This window comes from Aythya marila, assembly GCF_965140915.1.
Source record: "Aythya marila genome assembly, chromosome: 4".
Lineage (NCBI taxonomy): Eukaryota > Metazoa > Chordata > Aves > Anseriformes > Anatidae > Aythya > Aythya marila.
In genome coordinates this window covers 1,578,356-1,600,870 of record NC_139045.1, presented here as the reverse complement: position 1 = coordinate 1,600,870, position 22,515 = coordinate 1,578,356, and positions in this window count along the sequence as shown.

Below are 22,515 nucleotides of genomic sequence, written 5' to 3'. Positions count from 1 at the left end.
AAATTGCACTAGTAAAAAGACTTTATATGCAGTTTAATTATTAGCAATGAATTTATATAATCACATTAGCAGTAAGATACATATACAGCAATTACAAGTGTTACGTGATCAGTCTTTATCTAATCGTAATGTCCAAGCATTACTTGGTAAGTAACACAAAATAATTTGTGTGATTAAATCTTTAAAACAATACCCAGTGGGCATGACTAAGAGCCAAAATTAATGGCAAGTGTTAGCTTTGAAAATCATTTATCATTGACAAGTAGGAAAGTAGAGAGAGTATACATATAAACACATGCCTACATTTAACATACATGTTCATATTAAAGATTTTTTTTCAAAGAATTTACTCCAAATAAAAATTGAATGTGGTGAAAAATCCTGGTATGCAAAGTTTCTTTGAATGACAGTTATCTGTCTGAAAACACAAACTGGAAACAATCCTACTTCTGAAAATATTCTTTTATTTCTATGTAGAGTTTTCATCAAATGTGACAAAAAAAAAAAAAAAATTAGGCTTCGGTATTTGTTACTCTAAGTAACTCTTCCAATTCTTATTATTGTTTATATTAAATTATTTCCATATAATTATGGTGCACTTCAAAACCAAAGACAAACAAACAAGAAATAACAATATACCTTCAACATTCTATATATTTAGATATGATGTTTAGAGAATATCATTGAAAAATATGATAGTCCAGACAATTCATCTCTCTGCAACACCTTAAGGTTCTGTTTCAGATATATTTTCTGAGTTCAGAACAGATTTGGGAATTGTTTTAGTTGGGCTGAATTAGACATATAAAAGCTACCTCCAGAATGTTATATTCATGTTCTATTTCCTCAGCAATGATCATTTGATTTTTTCTGCATAAGTTGTTTTCATTCTAGCAGCAGCAAACCAGTTTAAATGGTGAATCATGTTATGCTGTTCCCCAGGCACCGCTAATCATGGTAATCTAATCTGTTCATATTAACCCACATGCCACAGCTCCACAGACAATTAACCCTTGTATTTCGGGGGATTGTGCAAATCAAATCTCGACCACATCACCATAATCTTCTGTACGCTATGTAGATTGCTTCAGTATGCATAATTGCTTGTAAACATTTTTCTTTTAAATGATTTCTCCCAGCACTCAGATAACATCTAGGTAAAATCCAGAGGAAAAGAGAAACAACAAAATCAATCCATCTTCTCAATAATTTATGATGCTGTACGAAAATTCAAATCTAGTTATCATTAAAATCTTGGGCTCACAGTATTTATCAGATCTGAATCAATGAAGGCAGAACATCTTGTCAGTATCAACTGTAGCAGGGGTCCCAATGGCAATTCCTTTATGGTTCCATTTCTTCCCTTTTTAAAGTCCCTGTCTCCAGGGCTCCTCTCCTCCAGCAAGGTACCAGAACAGGAACTCAAAGGACATCCCACATGGGCAGCCAAGGAGGGACTGAAGAGGAGTTAATCACTGGAGCACCTGCCTCACTCCTACACTTGAATGCCAGCTGGGACAGACCAGCACAGCTACACCACAAGAGCAAGTGCTGGTCTTACTCTAAAGACAGCTCACAGTCTTGAGAACTGGAGGCAAGAATGGACACAACACATTTTACAGAACTATGAATAGGCTTTGTGGCATTTTGTGTACTGTTTCATCTGGGAATTTCTCATTAAATTGTGGGCTACCTTACATTATTTCTATCTAGGTCAGCTCCATAGCAAGGAAGCAGACTTTTTTCTTGCTTTGGAAGGACAGACTGTGGCATAGCTATGTTTTCTTAGTGCAGTTTTACATAGCTCGGGACAAAATACTCTCAGCGTAGCTACTTTGGGAGTTACTTCTGACATTACTTGTACTTCATGGTCTAATAGATGGAAGTTTCAGAGATGTTAGAATAGACCACAAGACAGAATATCACCTTCTTGCCAAGTAATTTGACTTTCATAGAACTTAGCTGACTAAAAAATCACTGCCTTATATCTACCATTTGTGAAAGACCTTGCCTTTGTCCAGGACTGTATGAAATAGGAGAAAACAGGGTTTCTTCCACAGCAAAGACAGCAAAGGATTTTTTCAGCTGTTGCTTGGAGTCTTTTTTGTGATATATCTGTATGGTCTTTCAACTCCAGTCTGGATAAGGTCATCAATTTATACATGCAAATCTAAAAGAAGGGAAAAAAAATCCCCCATGAATTGACTATGTTTTGTCCTCTGGCTAGTTTTGCTGACTTTGAGACAAGCATGCAGTCAGCCCATGGACAAACTTTCTTGGCAGAAAGATAATTGAAGGAAAAATGGAGGGCACAACAGCATCTCAAAGAGAGCAAAAATCTGTGGGAGAGGGGCTCAAGGACATCTTTTACAACATAAAATGAAATAAATGCTTGCCATCCTTGGTGGTCTAGAGACTTTCTGGTGAGCTACAGTAGAGATACTCTTAGAGCATCCCAGCCAGGGATCTCCTTGAACATCTCTGTGGTATGATTTAACACAGAATTGTCTAGAGACATTCAAGATCAACTAGTCCAACCTCTGACCTAACACTAAGCAGTCCTCCACTAAGCCATATCACTAAGCACTACATCTAAACATCTTTTAAAGACCTCCAGGGATGGTGACTCAACCATTTCCTTGGGCAGCCCATTCCAATGCCTAACAACCCTTTCAATAAAGTTCTTCCTAATATCCAACCTAAACCTCCCCTGTTGCAACTTTAGCCCATTCTCCCTCCTCCAGGCTTGTGGGAGAACAGACCAACCCCCACCTCGCTACAGCCTCCTTTAAGGTACCTGTAAAGAGCGATAAGGTCACCCCTGAGCCTCCTCTTCTCCAGGCTGAACAGCTTCCCCAGCTCCCTCAGCCCCTCCTCGTAGGACTTGTTCTCCAGGACTTGTTCACCATCTTCGTTGTCCTTCTCTGGACTCTCTTAAGCACCTTGATGTCCTTCTTGTAGTGAGGGGCCATAGTTGGAAAGATAATGATAGACAGATGAGCACTATTCAAGACTGTGTACTGCTTATAATAGATTAGCTGCCAGCAATTTCTGTAATGCTTTTTCTTCTGTATGTTGCACAAAAGTGATTTGAACTTTTCAGAATGTAGAAAATGAATTTCTTTAATGAACACAGATTACATGGTAAAATTTACATCTTGATTAAATTGGCAAAGCTTATGGAATTGGGTTTTTAGAAGAATCATAGAATCATAGCTTTGTAACTGTATTTAACACCAATATTTAACCATTGTCACTTATAGATAATAAGCATAGACTAAGACTAAGAATGTTCAGAAACTTGAAGGGCTACTCTTAGTAACTGCTCTACATGACAGTAACAATGCTGTCATTCAGTACAAGATGCAGGGTTACAAAACTAATTTAGACTATGACCTACATTCACTGGCAACGATAAATTTAAAATTCAGTAGAAGGAAACAGAAGATTCACTTGCATTATATCTTATAGGAGCTTTGATGCATTTCTGCAATTCATAAAGATGGATGGGTAAAAAATACGTTTGGACAACCATTTCCTGTGCTACACTTTCATAGTCCAATAAAATAATAAGTTCTGCTATGCTTCAAGCAACTTCAAAGTCATTATTAGATGATAGTAAATAATCAGAATACTTTTTAAAATAAACTAGTTATCAACAAATTCCAAATATTTTTAATTTAAGAGATTATCTGAAGATCATAGGACAATGCCTCAGTAAGTCAGATGTTTCCATCTGACAATGCAGCCATACACTTTGTCAATCGAAACATAACTCAGTTTCATGCTGTATTATCAACATGCCAGAACAGCAACCATTTTAAACTAATGTGAATACTTTGATGTGCAAGTTCCTGCCTCACTATCTATCCATAGTAATTCTTTTTATCATTTTGCAGTATACAGTTGTTGGTTTTTTTCCTATATTGTCTTGCCAAGAGTTTTAATCCTCTGCAGGCAACAGAGGATTGCAAATAGGCTTACAGAAGAGGTCAGATAGTTCAGAAAACCAGGAAGTTCAGTTGCCTATGTTGTATTTAGCTTGAGGCAGGGATGATCAAGTCCAAATTCTCTTGCAATTTAGTAAGCATGCAGTAACTGGACAAGAAACAGAACCAGTGCAACAACAGTTTTACCTGTTCCTCTTATCTGAATACTATCATTTTCCAGTGACACTGCATTTTATTCTAAACTTAAGTACTAAACAGATCTTACAGGTCCCAATGAATGAAACTACATTAAAACCTTTTGTATTTCAGTCCAAAAGGTGCTTTCAGTTGCTTGCCTTTCATTAAAGACAGTTACATATTCCTTTTGTTATAGACCTTCCTGCCAAATTCTTGCAGTACATTCTTTGCTTTAATCCCGTTATTTGTTCTCCCCAAAGACCCAACAGGTATCATCAAATAAATCATTTTAATACTTTTTACCGCACAGTTTGTGACTTAGAGAGAATAGCAGTGGAGCTTATGTCACATTAACCTTAACCAGAATTTATATGGAAGGGATTACATCCTAATAATATGCTTTAATTTTCTAAATTTGATTTAGCATACCCAAGTACTACAATTACTGTGTTCAAACTCATAAAGAAAAACAATCAGAAATATTTTGTAAGCAATATGTCACAACTCATGGCATATGGAAGCAGGGAAAAGTACGCAGCAGTAAAAATGCTGTGGAACTGCACAACTGTTAGAAAGACTTTTAAGAGTCCTAAAATCTTAAATAAATAAATAAATAAAAATCAAGACATCTGTGGATGCAAGATGTTTTGCACATTGCATGGAAAGAAAAATCTTCTCATGGGGGAGATCTGTTTGTAGGATTTGATTCCCCGGTGTCATAAAGAAAGGATTAACTGCTTTAAGACATTGCATGAAAAATTTTTGAATTGTCTTAGGAAATGTTCTGAACTAATTCCATGACATTTAAATTGCAAGGCAACAGTGATAACAGTTCTATAACAGTATCTGGGCTGAAGGATATGAAATTTTCACAACTATATGAAGAAATTTCACAGGTGTGTCTCCAATACTGACACAACCCAAGAGTCCCTCTACAAAGTTTATATCAAAGTTTTATTTCATTGTGGGGATTGCTTTAGTCTAGACCCAGTATCCACCTGGATCCTGTACTGTAAAAACACCCAAAAATCTATCTCCACTTCAGAGTTTGCAATCAGAAATTAAAGCAAAGAAATCAATACGCATTAGAAAATACAAGAAAACAAGAACAAATGTGGTCACAGTCATGGGATGTGGTCTCAAAATACAAGCTGCCTGAGGACTGTGAGGGCTTCTTGTGGATGTAACAGCAGAGAGGTGTTACGTGAAAAGATTTAAAAGAAGGTAATTAAATAAGTTTGCAGATATTTAGAAATATCATGGTAGAAATTGCATGATTTTTGAACAACTGAAAATAACTTTTCAAAAATTAGTAAATGGATGATGAAGGCTGATATCATAGGTCTACTGCAGATAGAATTAACATTTTAAGGAAAATTGATCCAAAGCATGAACATTTTCAAGAATAGTGGGCAAGACTCTTCTGAAGCATGATATAAAGAAGACAGTTTAAAAGAGCATGGAGGAGAACTTGTGATCAAATACTGTCACTAATAGGGAACCAGAAAGAAAGAGGCAATTGAGAGGAGAAGCCTATATCCCCTGATACTGACTGGTGTAATAAGCAGGTAGAAAGCTTGATTTCTTCCCCATGGAAGTATGAAACAAAAGATGAGCACCTTTTTCCTTGCTGAAAATGTGACCTTGTGTTTATTTAGAAGTAACTTTTCATTCATATTGAAACTGGTCAATTAATGTTAAAAATGCAAAAGGGAAGGCTATAAAATTTGCCTGTGGGACCATTCATTTTTAATCATTGTTTTAAAATATTTTAAAATGGCCAAACAAAAGTAAAAGCAAACTCTGTCATACTCCCTGCTTTGAGATATAGAGTAGCATACAACCAGCTATTTCTCAGAGTCAGAAACACACACATTATAAAGAGTGTCTTCTTTACTAAAAGGAAGCAGAGATCTCACAGAGGCTGATCCTCCACTTTTGGCTTGTGTAGAACCAAATGTGTGTTAATTCTGAAGACAAAAAGCGTGTGAGAACACACTTTTCATCTAGAAGAAATATGGCATCTAGAAAAAACATGTTGATCTAGAGAAATAGGTGTTGATTAAAATTGAGAGTTAACTCAATGAGACATGGTCCTTTAAAATCCCTTTGTTCTTTCTTTACACCATAATATCTTTAGGAAAAAAAAAAAAAAAACTTTTTTTGTTTGTTTTTAAATACATTTCTAGGACTAATATCTTCAAAGACATCAGTACTATAATTCCACATCATTATATATTTTTTTATTTCGGATTTATCTTTGACAGATTTGTATATAATACAAGCAGCTAGAATTTTCCTTATTTTTACCCTGAAATGTCAATAATTAGAGACACAGGGTAAAACATTTACATTCCCATGATATTAGCTCAGCAAGTTGGTTTCAAATATTGTTTCAAATTTAGTAAGTAACATGAATGTGTAGATTTTCTGTTGATTTAAACCGTGTGACCTGCAAAACAGGAACCACAAACGTGTAGTCTTACAGTACCTAATTCCTACATATTTGAATACAAATTTGCCTCTGCCCATTTCAGCCCAATATATTTGAAGAAAGTTAAAGAAGGCAAGGCAACATCTCAGAACATGAAGGACTAACAAGGTTGTTGTTACATTACAATTACTTCTAATCAATTAACTTTTTATTGAAGAGGACAATCTTGAAATAGCACTGCACAAAACTGAAGATTTGAACACTTCAGTATATGTTATCAGCTATTTCCAAAAGCATAACTGAAGAGTAAACAAATATAAAACCACTATCTTTGGGAAAATATGCAGGAGTCTTGGAAAAAATAAGCTAGAATTCTTCTTTATAACAACCGTAAGTATTACAGAAGTAAATTGTCCATTAAGTTCCCATAACCCAAGTGAAATATTTCTTCATAATTTTTTTTTTCCTTTCAGCAACAATGCACTCCTCTTGGAGGGGCATTTAAATTTTAGAAGAATAAGATTATCTCTGGACTGAGAAAGATAAAGCAAATGTGGAAACATCAGACAGCTAAACATTTACATGAGCTTCCAGAGTGCAATGCAGATATCAGGCTCGCAAAGGACAAGGGAAAACAAGCTTTCTTGGATGTAAAAGGGGAGGAACTACTTTTCATCAGTCCTGTTGGATCTTTAACTACCACCTTATGCCAAATGCATTTGCAGTATATAGCATGCTGTTAAAGGAGGAGCCAAAGCTCCTATCTTCCCCAGCTCCTCTCTCTCATAACTCTGGAAGGGAAAAAGCAGCCCATTAAAAGATTTCTCCAGCAAACATGCAATCTCTGGCCACCTGAATAGTCTTGTTAAGAAAAATAAGGAGTTATTTCCCTGCATTATGGACTATCAAATGGAATTTGAATTGTGTATTCTAGCCTGAGTTGGGATTTAGGGATAGTGTGCCTGGAAATATTAAGATTAATGTTTAATTCTACCTGAAGTGTTGCTTTTTTTTTTTTTTTTTTTTTTCTTTCTATTATACTTGTGTGTGCAGTTTGTTTTCAAAGGGAAGACCATTTTGCCAAGAGAATATTTTATCCCTGGAGAAACTGTAACATTTCATCCCGCATCCTGAATTACACTTCGTTCTCCCTTTGGATTTCCATATTTTTCAAAACTATAAAACTGAAACTGAGCTTTCTTTTAAATAGCTAGCCAATATCCCAAAACAGGCCAACACATAGGAGAGCAAAGTTCAGTTACATTGAATTGGTTTAACTCTGGTAGGTCTCCACAATATTTTTAAGTTTATAAAGCTTCAAGTTCTTTTCATTTTGCATTAAGGAGGAAAGGAATTTGAGATGTTCTCCTCTGCTAAGCCTCCCTGTAGAAAATATTCTTTCTCCTACTTTTACACAATCTGCAATAAAAACACAACCCACAATTTGAAAAAAATGGACTTGATTCCTCATCTGTTGAAGAAACTTTTACATGCATTTTAATGCATTTATTGAATGACCTGAAGTTTTCTGTGATTGTCTATGAAAACTGTCCAGCTATGAAAGATTTGAAGGCTGATATGTAAAAAGAATATCACAAATACTGTTTGCAACAGAACTTCCTTTAAGAGTAAAATCAGTGACAATCAGCCAGTCTGATTCTTTCCTGCAGATTTTTTACGTTAGAACTAATCTAACATTTTTCAGACCTGCTTATTTACACCAAAGCTTTTCTAGAGAATTATTATAGAACTTAAAATGCTCTAGTTGTGTCTATTCTATTTCTTTCTCCCACACACACCTCCCTCCCCTCTTTACATCAATGTTACTATCATTACTATAATGTTACATCAATTAGTAGCATAAAAGCTACTAATGTAAGCAAAAGTTTTATCACTTCATATTATGAAGACTTAGGCATATTTATAATTAGAAGTAAATAACATTAATGTACAACAACTGTTGTTGCCCTTCCTGTTACTGTAAAAAAAGGAAGTGTATTTTTTTCCCCTTTTGGTAACCTTAATAGCTATTTTCAAGTCTTATTTCCCCAGTTGCCAGAACTTCCCCAGTTCTACGTAGATATAGAATTAACTAATGTGCCACTGTATATAAGTGTAACCATTTCTCTATAGACAGATAAAATGGCATGATGTTTAAAAATAAACAACCAACAGTAAAAAATTAACGATAATCATAAAAGGAATGGGGAATTGTGAAGACCAATAAATCTGTGATAACTCTGCTTTAAATTCACTGTTGCAAATTTGAGAAGACAGTATTCCATTGCAGGACAGCAACTAACCTTTGATTGTCTTCTGATTCTGGCTGTTTCTGGCTGTTTAACAACAACAACACTTGTTGTTGTTAAAAAACAAGTCTTGCACAGACATTTCCTGTACACTGTCATTAAAGTTGCGTAAGTAAAACAAAATGAGTCTATTCTTCTCATTTTGCCAATTTTGCAACTTGGCCAAATGCTGACGAAGACCCTTTTCAGAGTCCACTTTTCACCACAAAAATCCATTCTCAATACAAGAAATTACATTCCTCCTTTTAATATACAAAATATGTGGATCAGATGGCTGGAAGCTGATCATTTTTCTTGCAATATGTTATTAGTTATTGACCTGCCAGTACATATCACACAGTCAGATCAAGGATTTTGATTCAGGATGGTACATAACCTTTTCCCAGTCCCATTGACCTTCCTAACCTTCCTATGGTTACTCATTTGCTACCCATTACCTATCTTGCTAAACTGTGCTAAAGAAAACACGGTAAGAGAAATGCAAGCCATGCAGCTTCTGTGGAAAATATACCTGAGAACACACACAGTGGTACCATCAATGCCCAAACTCTAACTCAGAGTTTACATACAATACAGTGCAGTATTTTTATATATACTTATATATAATGAGCAGACTCATGACATATACAGACAGTTTTCATAATATAGTAGCAGTTCTCCAGAGATAACTAGTCACAGTAGTTAACACCTTCTTTGTCCAAAGAGAAGCAATGTCATCATATTATTTTCTCGGTAGCATTGACAAAGCTAATCCTATGCTGTTTTAGCAAAATAAAAAATATATAATTAAAAATATTCATTGTCACAAAAACTGGAATATTATATTCAAAAATTATTTTGAGCAATGCAATCATAAAAGGAAGACGAAAATAAAATGGTACTGCAAAAAAAGAAAAGTTAGTTACTAATTTTAACAGGATCCAACACTGATTTGTCTAGTATCCTTACATTCTAGAACTTTCTGCTACAAATAACATGAAATTTAAGGTTATAAACTGAGATGAAATCAGTTCATAGACCTCCTTTTATATGCAGACTCAGCAGGCTAATTTGTCAAGGGCATTCTCATGGCAGTATAAGGCTCAGCATTAATCTGTATCTGTAAAATTGCAGCAGAGCAAATGGCTGGAACAAGTGTCAAGAAAACTCAGTTACCTGCTGTACTAATAACCACAAGGCTACACATATCATGCTGAGAAAACATCCATAAGGAGCAATGTCACTACCTTAAAATTTCAGGTCGGCTTGATGAGCTGTTTATTCCAATTAACACAGAAGGAAATTGCTAGGTAACTAGCACCTACATTTAAGGAAGTCTCTCTGTCATTCAGATTATGATGAGTTCTGAAACATACATTTTTGAGGATCACAACATTTCAAGCAATGTTAAATCACATACGGCAACTACAAATTTAATCTCATCATGTTGTAATCCATAAATCAATATACAGAAATAACTGTCTAAGAAATTTTCATACATCCAACAGAAAACACTCAACATTTATTTATTTATTTGGTTGGAATAGATTAGCATCAAAATCCTACAACTAAAAGTGCCACACAGAAATTAAGTTGCGAATGTGCTGACATGAATCAGATCTGCACTACTACTAATGAACAGGAAGGCTGAAGGGGATCTCTGAAAGCACAGTGAGAATGTCATATTGATCCTTGGAAGTTTAAATATGGGTACACCTAAGGGTTGGATAATGTAGGATGCTCTTAGGATACAGTGCCTCTACACTATAAATCTGTAAGAGTTAATTCTGTTTTGTATAAAAAAGCAGCAAGTGAAGGATTTAGGAGACTCTTCAGTGACATGAGGTTGACAGGGTTGTCCTCAGGTCATCATTCAGAATGATTCAAGAAGTACGTTTTGGAAAGCATTCAAAAACTGATTGGTAAAATACATGTACTTGCTACTTTATTCACCCTACCAATAACCCTTAACCTACCTTTGTTAATCATCCCACTAATACTGGAATTAGTACCAAAAATATTTACATATTAAAAAAAATCTCAGCAAGTACACCTAAGTGAGATTGTGTCTGTGAGGATTTTGTTTAAATGTTTATAGTCAATATTATCGGTTTTGGTCCTTCTGTATTTACCAGAAGGATCGAAATATTCCAATAATGCTGTATTTTTGCAAATAGTTCTGAGTTTAATTCTGTTCTTTTTAATACTTGTTTTTCAAATATTTATTGCAACCAAAGGTACAGACTGTGCACCTCACATTACATTACTTCAGCTGCTATAAATTAATATCATTTGGTGTGTAAAAAAAAATAAATATATTTTCACAAGTTATAATATTAGAGAAAAGCCTAATGCTTTTTTTAAATGTGGTAACATTCATTTATGCACCTACTTTGTGTTATTAGTTCTTTCTTCTACTTGAAATTTTGACACAAAATATTCCCTAGGAAAAGGTTGCTTTGCACTAAGATGAAAAATGTGTGTGGTTGAATGGTTTCATTCCACATGCTTACAAGCTCGTCCTTGGTCAAATTAAGATGTGGAAGGCAATGTTCTTTGTAAAGGGGAGATGTAGGTAATTAAACCCTTAGCACAGGAAAAAAGTTCACACAGAAATTAAAAGTTCATGCCAAACCAAGATAGGTAGAAAAGATCATTATAATCAATGATTAAAAAAAAATAATAATAATCTCAGATCAATATTGTAGTATTGTTGTTCACATCTAAGGAAACACACTGTGAAAGTGAAATTAGGTAAAGTCTTCTCAAAATATAAAATAAACAAACAAAAACACTAGTCTGATTTAGTTTATATAACCTACAGTTATTTGCAATTTTGAAAATAGCGTTCAATGTTATGAAACCTAAACTTCCAGCAGATTGACTGAAATTATTTTTTCTAAACAATTTCCCACTACAAGAGGGACAGACCTACTACAGGTTTACAAATTGGAAAATAGGGAAGAATCAAATGAAGGGTTAGTTTCTTTTCCCCTTTGCTTTATAATATTTCAATCTTACCTCACAGAGATAAGTATCATACCTAAATTAATATATGTAAAAAATAAAGTACAATACAGATTCCTTTCAAATCATATAACTATACATAGTGCTGTTCTTGACATTTAATGAAGCTGTCTCTCCTGGAATCTTGACAGGCAGTTGATGAACCTTTCCATCTTTTAGAGCAACGTTATAACTGTATATCAATTTATTAAATGCACACATCTGCAACTGAAAAAGGGAAGTTGGATCCCTTTGTCACTCCTAAATGAAAAACCACCTCTGCAAATAACTACAGAACAATAGTGGTCTTAAGGTGAAGTGGGATCAAGAAGCTTTTGCCAGCTGTGGCAGTCACAACACTAAACACTGTCAGTTTATACACTTAGGATATAACTAGTGAAAACTGAAGTTTTTCTTTGACCAGGAATCTAAGAATCATATTCTTGGGATAGACTCTTTTCAAGTGGATCGAGGCCAGAGTAAATGAAACACAGAGCAACTCAGTGTATTCAGGGCTTTGTTCAGGATGTTATCTCAAAATACAGACCTAGAAACACATCTTTTGTGTTTTATGTCCTTGCACTTGCAATTACAAGCCAGAGTATGCTAGTTATCTGAAAGAAGCACCAACTAAAGTAGCTGCTTTAGTACATATTTACATTTTCCCAGTGCATCTTTCAATCAGAACACCTTCACAGCTGCAACCTATACCTATAATTCACTTTCTCATATTAGACCTGAATGCCAATCCTTATGCAAAATAAGGGGTATCAAAGGAAAGCCATGTAATTAGGTGTCTTAATAATACATATCAGCAAATATATTTATGCGTACCCTGTGTTTGTAAGGAGAAAAAAAAAAAAAAAAAAAAAAAAAAGAGAAATAAGTGCGTAAAGTTTCTAGAGAGAAATAAAAATAGCACTTTCAGAATGTTTTATATCAAAATAAAATAAAGGCAATGAAGTTTACTCATGTCTAGAATATAAGAATGTCAAGGTTTGGGCTGTGAGACAGTTATTTTCTTCACTAAAGCTGGTATGGTGCCATGTTTGGGACTTAGGATGAAAATAATGGTGACAACCACACACCAGTGTTTCAGTTATTGTAGAGCAATGCTTGCACAGAACCAAGGGCTCTTCTGCTTCTTGTGCTGCCCTGCCAGTCATTTATGTATAAACTGTCATTTATGTCCCTCTCTGTGAAGAGAAATGTATACGTTTAATTTCAAACTCTAAAATGAAAGAAAATGGCTCACAGGATTCTTTTGTGATGGATCAGGCATTTTGCATAATACCTCCTAAGAGATTTTGTGCAAGATGATTTTCACAGGTTCTTGTGCAAATATAATATGTGTGCCCAGAAATAGGACTTTTGAAGCTTTCTGCATCAAAATATGTTAGTAATGTTGTTCTTCCTTCACCTTGAACAAAATTAATGTGATCAGGAAGACAAAGGAACAAAAGCACAGGTGAAAAACACACAAAGGTAAGCACTAGATTACGGACATCCCTTTATATGATAAATTGCTCATTCAGTTTTGTCCACTGTTTAAAAAACAAACAAGAACAACAAAACACAACACCTGATGGCAGAAAAAGGAGACTCTCAGCAACAGTGTTTTCAGTCAGAAAGTTAAATGTCACAATCAGGAAAGAATATTTGTCAGACTGCCTTCATTTTCAGACCCGTCAACAGTTACCTGTACCTACTAGTATTCCCTCACAATCTGTCATGTCTCAGCAAATTTTGTCCTTGATCTTTTACTTTCAAAGGCACAGAGATCAGTTAGCCATTCAGCTCCTATCCAAAGTCAATGAGACTTAGATACTGAACTGCCATTTGCGTGTTTGAAAAACTTAATTCCTCCTATATATCCATTCTGTTAAGTCACTTCCACTTAACATCAGCAGGAACTGATAAAAACGTTTGAATGACTCTGTCAATTCTAATACATTTCTCAATTCTAAATAAGCTCGCTAGGTTATTGTTTATAAGATGTCTGGAATGCAAGCACATGAACTGCTTTGAGATTTGGGGAAAGACAGTTAAATTTTACGCCCAGAATTTTCTAAATAAGTCATCATTGCCCAGATACTGCTTTTACTGAACAAGAATAGTTTTGACCACTTATTTTGATGAAAGAAGAGCTCAAACAATAGAGAGCACTTATAAAAATACAGACCTGTATCTTAACGTTTGCCATTAGAGGGTGAGGATGACATTTACTCACATCCATGTGGATTTATCATTCATAATTAAGTTATCACTGATATAATGAGATCAGGACTAACCTCTCATTGAAATTAGCCAAATGCAGAAGACTTGAAAGGGTGAATTTGGCATTCTATAGAAATATTTCTCCATTTTAGGGAATATAATACAGCTATTTTCAGTAATGTACTAAAATGCACAGACACACTACATTCACGCTACAGTAGCTGATACATGTGTTATATATGGAGTGGTAATTCGTGTCGAGAAAATGATTGATATTAATAAAGAAGGGGGATATTTGGGAGTGTGGCCATGGGGGTCAGAAAGCCCCGTGGTTGATGACAACATCAGACTCTTAACAATGAGGCCATCAGGAATGTAAAGAGTTTAGAGGGAACAAAGAAGGGTGATTCAGGAGACTCCATGCAGTCTCTGGTTGCTTGTTCTCCAGCTGTTAAAGCATGGAAGTTTCTGGGTGTTTGCTGTTGTTGTTACATTCAAAGTTGTTTGACCAATGAAAAGTTGTTTTAAAAAGAACTGCTGTGGAGAGAAGGGTGTAAGAGGGGAGCCTGCCCTCAAGATAAAAAAAAAAAAAAAAAAAAAAAAAAAGCAACACGATGAAGTTACGTCATCAATAAAGAAACAGGAAAGAGGAATGTAAAGGAACAGGCTAGCAGAATGGAGACCAGGACGGGAACAGGCACATTGATCACCTCATGAAGATTGGTTCAGCCAAACTCAGCAAACTGCTCAGAGAAGCTCGTACTGAAAGTTGCTGGAAACAGGCTCACCGGAGCTGGAGAGAAGCTCAAGCTGAGAGAAGCGGACCCGTGCACACAGCTGCCCCTCGCCAGTAAGCAGTTGCGCATTATGGGAAATCATGCGTCCTTAGAAATAAAGATTGGCCTGGTAACCTTACAGCTTATTCTCCTTCTTAACAATCAGACAGTTTATGATCCTGAAATATGGGACCAAATTGAGGTCAAGGTGTGGGACTCTGCAACTAAAAACGTCAAGGTTGCAGTGGGATTGCTCGGCACCTGGCGAGCAGTCCCTGAGGCCTTAAAGAGCCGTGTGGGGCCACAGTGAGAAACGTGTGGTTTGCCAGACAGTGTGGTTTGCAGAGCCTGCAGGGAACTGCAGGCTCGTTTACTGATCAGACTGCTACGCCATCGGCCCCTCTGCTGCTACTGCCATCGCAGGCCTTTGCTGTTCCTCCCCCTGCTGACTGTTATTAGTGAGACCATGTAAATTTTCTGGTCTATCAGAAGTGTTTTATTAATTAATTAAGTAAGTAAGCAGGCACAAGCAAAACAGCGCTGGGCGGCTGGGGAGTCTCCGCTCCACCACGACACGCATCTTCCCTTTCCAGTGTCTCTGTTTTATAGCATTCAAGTTCAGGCTTTTCGAGACTTGTCGAGACTTGTTCTGAGGCTGTGCAGTCTGTTGTTGGGGGTCATTATTCTTCCTCCAGTGATCACGCATTGTGCTCGTGTTCAGGTGGGGGAAGTTTGTCTACTTGCTTAATCCTCATGTCACAATGCCGTGAGTTGCGAAACCTTATCTCCTCAGTAGATTCTTCAAATTCTAAAGGACAATGAACAACTCCCCTACTAATTTATCACACTGACCTGGACGTGCCTTTTGACCCAGGCCTCTTGGCCTTCACAAAGAGATGGACATGTTTTTCTTCAATCTGGGAAGCATGGGATACATAAGGCCTGAAGACTGAGTTGCTTGACAACTTAAAGCGAGACATATTGTTCCAAAGGAATGGAAAATGGAGACTCTTAAGTTATGGAACTTAAAGGATTGTTTGTTACCTATCCTGATTGTATGTATGTATACGCATACTTGGGTTATTATGTAAAGCAATGTTCTGTATACATGTACTTAGGATGCTTGATGTTTGTGCGTGCGTGTTGGTGGAGCGTAGACTCCTCGCACACCCAGCGCTGTTTACTTGCCTTTTATACCTTTTAGAAATATTTGTTTTATAAATATTACAAAATTCAGATTGAATTCAGACCTCATTTATAACACCTTTCATACCTTTTATAAATATTCCTTTTATAAATATTACTAAATTCAGATTGAGTTGAGACTTCATTTATAACACCACTGTCCTCTAATTTTGATTATGTCTGATAATTGGGACTCTCATCTAGGATGTAACAGAGCTAGATTCAGTTCTTAAATTTGGGGTAAGTAAAACAGGAAAATTTAGTTCAAGTCTTGAGCCTGAACCTTCAATACTACATTTACATGTCACTAACTCTAGAGATTTACTCAGTATCTTTTTAAATCCCAAAGTTCTGTGGGATAAAAAGACTACCTTTAAAAATAAAAAAAAAAATTAAAAAAAAATTAAAAAAAATTGAAGTCTAGTGAGAGTCCTAACAATGTACACATACATGAAGGTTAGAAAAAGAAATAGTTCAAACTGTTTATTAAACTTTACACTTACATAACTTGCCCTTGTTTTTTGGGTGCTCTGTTCTTTACCTGAATGAAGGTAAGACAGTTGACATTTTATGCTGGCTGGCTGAATATTGCTGTAATCTATTTGACTAAATGTGCAATATCATATTCTTTTTGTGTTAATTTCCAAAAGTAACAGTTTCCAACAAATATATAAATAAGCAAGATGGTCTTTAAAGGGCTTTAACAACAGCAGGCTTTTTTTATTGTTCATGGTACTGGCTGTGAATGTGAATGACTGTTTGCCATAGCATTTTCTCTGCTAGTAAATTTTCAGATCTTAACAAGCCAGAAGGAATAATCTTTAGAAGTGAAGCAACTGATCAAGAGGAAAAAAAAAAAAAAAAAAAAAAAAAGAAAAACTCTAAATAGAGAGCTAGTGCTCTTAGTTGATTACAACCTACATTAATAACAGAGCCCATCTGGCATTTCATAGGTGTCATTAATACATTGGCTTATGCTTCCAATGCCCATCAGATGGAGGGAGACAATAGAAAACAGCAACACTGGCACACAAAGTATTAATGAAATTCCAAAGGGAACTGAAAAAACTTGTTATCTGCTAGTAACTTCCATACCGAGGCTTTCAAAGACAGACTGCAATTTAGATCTTTAAAAAATGTAAATGTAGATGTGAAATCTTCTGTCTCTCTCCTTAGAGTAATTAACTGAGGAGTGCATCCTACAAAGATGTTTACAACAAGGCCTTTTATTGTTTACAATGTTTCTTGCCATCAAACATATTGTTTAAATAAATATCTAAACTGAATTCATCTCTTCCCCACCATTTATAAACTGTTACAAAGAGAAATTGCTTTTTCCTGTGCTAATTGTTGAAACCATATGTTATCAGGAGTAGAGTGCATATTGAGTAAGATTTTACACAGCATCTGAAGTGAAGAATGCATCTAGACAGCAAACCCTGGATCACATCCCTGAAATCCTATTTTATACTCATTTCTTTGGCTTTGGGAAGATATTAAGACAGCCTGTGGCTTACTAACAATAAAATATTGACATTGACAATCCTAGTTTAAGCAGATGTTCTGCAGATGCAAAGGAAGATTTAGAATGTTTTCTGGACAAGCAGTCTGAAAATTACTCTCACACAGATGAATAAGCATCAATACAAAACACAGTTGCTAGCCTTGTATTTCTGTATAACAGATAATGAAAAACCATCTGTCCATTGTAGTAATTTGCCAAGAAGCTAGTCTAGCATACCATTTTACTTTCTGTATTTAAAATAACCGAGTAATAAGCAGTATTTCTCAACTGTTTTCATTCTGTCTATACATGCTGAATATAAATTTGACTGTGTACTTTTTTTAAGGTCAGTCATGTAGATAAAAAACTAGATTAGACCACACAAATGTAACTGTGCTTCTCTCTTGGATTTGGAGAAGAAACAGGGCATTACATTGAAAATTAACGTCAAACTTTTATTCTGCAGGTGTTCTTCTATTTAAGTATTTGAGGAGGTCTGCACTTAAATACCCAGGCAGAAAAAGTAAAGCATTATCTAAAGAGATATTTTTGAGATTAATTAAAAAAAAAATAATAACAACAACAACAAAGAACATAAGATACTAATAATCAGTTATCATTTTGAATTTCCCAATCTTTAGAAAATTATTACTTTGAATTCTTATTTACATAATATCCATACAGCTAATGTTCATGTTTTTGAGGTTTTCTGCATGCATTACTTTAAGAAATTCACCAAATTGGTCAGCTATTAACTAAAATTAATTAATTAATTAATTAATTAATAATAAAACCAATTTTGTGACATCTTAACATAATGTTTCTTTAGCCCTTTTATGATCAACATCTGGTATTCTCAATATCCAATTCTACTCTTTATTGTCTTCCAAATGTGAAAAGCCAATGTGAGCTAAGATATAGATTATACACATAGTATGACTTTAATCCAACAAATAATATCAAGAATATGTTTGTAATTAAAACTTACACAATAAAATATTTTATTGCAAGCAAACATTTTAGTATCAATAGAACCACATGTTGATGTTGAAAAGTACATGATGGCATGGCAATCTATGCTATGGTCAAGATCAGGGCTTATCTCAGACATAATAATGTAGTCTGAAGAGAATAATATATTCACAGAAAGCCATTTTATTTTGGATTTTTCTTTTTATATTACAGAGAGAAATTGTATCAAAGGTTTCCTGTTTGGGGATTGTCTGGTTTGGGGTGGGGGGTTGTTCTTCAACTTATATTAGTCCAAGAGTAAGACTAGCCTAAAATTTACCATTAAAATTTGGTGAAAGAGCTGTTACATTCTGGTGATTGGAATGCCATTTCCATGACCAAGAGGTACCTCACAATACTAGAGCAAAAGTTTTCAAGCTGTACTTTAAGGATTCAGTTTTACTATACCATTCCCTACACAGGACAACAGTTTAGACCTATTACATGTTGCTGAATTAGTGAAAACATTTGTAGTGGATTTAAAGTGTCATCCAGTAAAAACAATATGAAGCTAGCAGCATGCAAAGCTAGGGCATCAACCTGTGCCCAGTATGCTGATGGGAAGGTAGGAAAAAAGTACTCCCTGAATTCTAGTTCTGTAAGTTTAGACTCAGCCTTTTCTCTCCATTAGCACTGTTACATAAGAATAACAGTTTCTTAGCTTTGTGAGGAAAAAACAACAACAACAACAACAAAAGTTTTTTGAAAGCTGACATTCAGAACATCCCATCCTATGACGTGCAAATATACAAATTTTTTTTTCAAATTCCACTCAGATTCTCAGCCCTCGTGCCACGTTTGTTTTGTACACCTTTGTAAAACTGAATTCAAGTTTACAGTTAAACTTCCAGGTCTATTTCTATTCTACATTACCAGAGTTACAGCTGTATTAAGGGGTAAGTGGCCCTGCAGGAAGTCTGTCACAGAGCTGGAAATTTCCTTCCCAATTTCTAGCTTCTGTCCCTCCTTGAGGGAGCTGGGCTTGTTCAGCCTGGAGAAAAGGAGGCTCAGGGGCGACCTTATTGCTCTCTACAGATACCTTAAAGGAGGCTATAGCGAGCTGGGGGTTGGTCTGTTCTCCCACGTGCCTGGTGACAGGACGAGGGGGAAGGGGCTTAGGTTGCGCCAGGGGAGTTTTAGGTTGGATGTGAGGAAGAATTTCTTTACTGAAAGGGTTGTTAGGCATTGGAACGGGCTGCCCAGGGAAGTGGTGGAGTCACCATACGTGGAGGTCTTTAAAAGACGTTTAGATGTAGAGCTTAGCGATATGGTTTAGTGGGGACTGTTAGTGTTAGGTCAGAGGTTGGACTCGATGATCTTGAGGTCTCTTCCAACCTAGAAGTTCTGTGATTCAATGTATTTTCCCTTATATTTCCTAGGAAAGTGTGGTCGTTCCAAAGGATTTTGAACTACATGATGTATGTAATCCAACAGTCTGAAAAGCTCATTCCCTAATGCTCACACATTGCAAATGTTTATTGGACAATCAAGAATTTAGGACACATCAAGAAATTCATACAGAGAAACAGTACTGATTGTGACACATCCTTTTTCTTTTTAATGGTATTGATGGACAGAGCCCTAAATTATTTTAAAAGAAAGCCAAAAATGATGTGCAGACTGATTAAATGTTTTATGAAGCTCAGGGCAGCCACTACTGCTCACACATGTTCCTGGTCTCCCTTATAAAGTAAAGCTGCCATCAGGCCATGCCAGGAGCATTTGTACTGACATGAAGTCATGAAGAACAGCTCTTTATGCTTTTCAGTTTCCTTTTACATAAGAAATTTGCACACAGACTAGCACTTCTCCTGTCCCTACAAGTCCTACAATACCCCCAAGTATTCATCCTAAATTACAGAACTAGAACTACAGGGCTGTTACTCTACCAATGTCATTCAAAATACCTTATGTACAGTGGTTAGTTACATTAGTTACCTTTATACACTTTCCATTAAGTGGCAATTCCACAGGAAGGTGAAAACACTGTAGAGTAGTTAATATTAACTCTAAAAAGCAGAAGTTGCTAAAAGGTCATTTGGATACATTCATTGATTGTTTGCTTTAACAGACAGTCATTATTATTGGCAGCAGAAATTGGCTAAAACCACTGTTATTGTCAGAAAGCATTAAAAGACTGTCATTTGTCAATATGTACTATTCTTAAGAGCAGACAGATGAGAGAATTCCATGTTTAAACTTAAATGGGGAAAAATAAAAAGACATGAATATCCTGATGTGGTTTTATGCAGCCCATTTTGGGACTGGCTTTTATAAGCACCCATTATTCTGTGAAGATATGTCACAACTGAGAAGATAACTACTGAAGTATCTCAGGTACATCAGTACTCAAGCAAAATTGAAAAACATAATAACTAGTATTGGTTCAATGCATGAGCAACATAGGCAGCAGCTTATAACAGCAGTGAGGCAAGAATATCACCTCTTCCTTATCCTGTTCTGTGCATTTCCTGATACTGTCCCTGCCAGGGAAGAAAAGACATACAAGGACCTCCAGGAAAGAAAAGACATAAAACACTTTGCAGTCTTGAACTCAACAATGTTAAAGGCAACAGGAATAAAAAGTTTTCTTCTTTCAGGCCTTCTCCATTCATCCATTGCTACTTAGGGAGAAAGTGTAGATGATGGCACAAGTCCTACATCCCAAACTCTTCCTGGCAGCTTGGAAATGAAGAAGCTGCCATTGAACAATTATGGGAAGAGCTGCGTCTCAGGTTAGAGATAAACTCAGTAACTCCTGTATCCCCACAGGGAGGTGGACGGGAACTTATTCAAAGCTCCATTGACTACTCCTGACTTCTCTCTCCATGCAAAATTTCATGGACTTCTCAACCTGAAAAGGTTTACAGCTTCAAGCACTTACATCTCAAAATCCTCCCAGACTCTATCTCATACACCAATTACCCCTACCAAAGCCCCACTCAAAACCCCCAGACTATTCTGGTTCCCTTCAAGCTTTAGCTCAACTCATTTTTATGACTGCAAGATGGATGCCTGGCACTCACTACTAGACAGCCTTGAACCACCTCACTTATGATTATGATTAAACACTGATATTTTGGGAGGACCTAAAAGCCTTCAGCGCTGGAGTCTGTACAAAATCTATAACAAATGAGAATCCCAAATCAGGGTACTAAGTTAAACTTGTTATACTTTTTAAATAAAATTATAAATTTTCCTTCTCAAAAAAAAAATAAATAAAATAATTAATTGGCATTTTCCCAAAACCATTAAATTTGCAGGCCAAACAATCCGTGCTGGTTGCAGTAGACAAGAGAGTTTGTGCTCTTAAATTTAACTCTTCCCCTTTTTACTCCTGCTTTGTACAGGCTGTGTAAATATTATGAACACCAGTTCTTAGGCTCTTTAGGGACATTGTACCAGCTCGCTATCTTCTCTAACTGGAGCAGCAGAATGAGAAGAAGGATAAACTTCAGCTTCTAGAATTTTGTTATGAGTTTGCCCAGATCAAAGAGTCTTTTTTTTCTTGTTTACCTTTCCACCTTTCAGTTTTGGGCATTTAACGCTAAATCTGTTTCTAAATACAGATCATGAATATTTAGAGAAATAATTACTATCTAAATGAAGTTACATGGGTTTTCTCTACTTTGATGAGGGAAAAATCACATTTTAAGATTCATCATACTTTTTTTGTTGTTGTTCCAAATACTTGAGCATATTCTAATTACAGCACAGTTCAGTTTGGATGTAGAAGAAGGTGAAAAGAAAGCACAAATGCAAGTTCCATCACTTTGTAATTTTCTTTTAAGGCATTCTGATAATGGAATTAATGCTTTTTTTTTTTTGTCTTGTCAAGTTATATTAAAAACATTATTAAACCCTTCCCAAATCTACTTTTTAATAAATATCAAGTCTTCCAATCACTAGATATTTAAATATTTGCACTAAGACTCTTTAATAATGAAAGTACACATTACATATCTCT